Raw genomic sequence first — 2,344 nt, forward strand, 5'->3', positions numbered from 1 at the left:
TCTAAGGTGCTGATCTAAACCTATTTTTTGTGAATTTGATTTTTGCTTTCAAGTTTTCTCACCAATTCTTGTCAAATAGGAAGTCTTTATCCATTGATTGAATGTTGATCTACTAAAGTGAATTGCTTCTGATTCTTGCTTATCTAATCTGCTCCACTGATCTCCTTATCTGTTTTAACCAGTGTCAAACAGCAATGATTACCACCTTACAACAGGAATAGGTAAAAGCTGAGATACCAAAGCATTATTCTTCATTCTTTCCTATATTTTTTTTATTTCCCTTGAAATTCTAAATATTTTTTTTCCTTTAAATGCAATTCAGCATTATTTTATCAAGTTTTGTAAAGTCAGTCCTTGGGAATTTTATCAGAAAAGATGTTTTCCTTTTGAGGGAGAGCCTGCATCACAGGGGGTCCTGTATCTGGCAGGGACTGTAGAGAACTCTATGGGGGAAAGGGATTTTCCTGGAATATCAGGGTTCTACCTTGGCTACACTGAGAGGAGATGATGAGATATGAAGGCTTAATGTGTTTTCTGTGTTTGTTTGTTGACTCCTATGACCACTGTGCATTAGAGGCAGCTAGGTGGCTCTATGTAGAGAAGCATTGGGCTTGGAGTCCAGAAGACCTGAGCCTACATACCACCTCAGAACCTTCCTAGCTTGTCTATTCACTTAACCTCTGTTTACCTCAATTTCCCTACGCATAAAAAGGGGATCATAATCGTACCTATCTCTCAATATTGTTTTGAGGATCAAACAAGATGTTTGTAAAGCTCTTGGCACATAGTAGGCATTCAATAAGTGTTTCTTTTTTCCTTTCTTCTTTCTTCCCTTTCCTTCATCTCTCCCTTTTCCTTCTTTCTTTCTTCCTTCATTTTTCTTTCCTTTAATTCCTCATTCCTTCCTCCCTCCCTGCCTCCCTCTTTCCTTCCTTCCTTCCTTCCTTCCTTTCTTCCTTCCTTCTTTCCTTCATCCTTCTGCAGGGTGAAATCAGTCAGTCTACAAGCATTTATCAAGTGCTTACTGTTTACTAGGAACTATGATTGAGTACTGGACTCTGTCCTCAAGGGATTTCCATTCTACTAGAAGAGACAACAAATAAATAATGAGATGTGTACAGTGTAGATGGAAGGTAATCCCAGAGAGGAAGGCACTAGCAGGAGGGGCAATCAGGAAAGATCTCCTGCAGAAGATGGGATTTGAGTTGAGTCTTGAAAGGGAACAGAGAAGCCTGGAGGCTGTGAGGAGGAAAAAGGGCATTCTAAGCAAAGGCAGTGGCCAATTGAAAGGCATTGAGTCCAGGGACAGAGCATGGCATGTGAGGAAAAGCAGACAAGTAGGCCTGTATATCCAGACTGAAGAGCCAGTATGTAGAAAGAAGTAAAGCGTGAGAAGACTGAAAAGGTGCAGAGGAAGCACGTACCAAAGGGCTTTAAATGTCAAATGGAGCATTTTACATTTGATCCTGGGGAAAATAAGGGTACACTAGAGTTTACTGAGTTGGGGGAGGGGAGCAGTACCATGGTCAGACCTGAAACAAAGGCTGGTCTCTATACTAGGGGCATTTTTAACATTGAGTTGCCTTAAGTGGGGACCCTGTTGCTTACTTACATTTACAGATATCTAGGTATTTTGCAAAGTAAACTCTGAATGTAGAAATATAAACCAGAAAATATAATTTTGGGGGGATCCCCCATTACCACACCCAGTTCTTGTGAACTTCAGAGGCTGGGGATCCCTAAACTCTGGATTAAACATGCATACAATAACACATACAAAATAAATCATAAGACATTCATTTCTCTCTCCCTCCCTTTTCTTACTCATAGGGGAGCAATAATCCTCTTCCTAATACTCCTGCCAGTGTCCCTCCCTTCAGTACCCCAGGCATAATTCCCTTGTATGAAGACCTGTAAATAAATACATGGCTCCCTAGACTTGAGGTCCACCATCAAATGCAGTTGAAAATTTTCTTGTAGGTCAAAAAACCACATGAGTTAGAGAGAGAAGCAAAGGAAAGAGTCAGAAGTCAGGCACACACAGGAATTTTAAAAGGAATTTTAACTCTTTCACAGTCAAAGACTCCCCATATACCAAGCCAGAAAAGAGTTGGCCAGAGCTTCTGTGTCAAGAGATGGATTATTGAGCAAGGATCTACATGCCTCAACAGTATGGGCATCTTGCCCACCCTTAGAGACAGATTGACTAGGCCTTCCATTGATTGCCCTGCTCATCCACCCACACACAACAGAAACTAGTTCTGCTCTATACCCTCCAAAGCCAAATCACCTGATTTTGCCTATTATATACAGCTAGGCCTGGAACTGGATTTTGCATGTAGTT

The sequence above is a fragment of the Petaurus breviceps genome, unplaced genomic scaffold (genome assembly GCF_028583685.1).
Source record: "Petaurus breviceps papuanus isolate PSGF00001 unplaced genomic scaffold, PetGlider_PUasm1.0 174, whole genome shotgun sequence".
Classification (NCBI taxonomy): domain Eukaryota; kingdom Metazoa; phylum Chordata; class Mammalia; order Diprotodontia; family Petauridae; genus Petaurus; species Petaurus breviceps.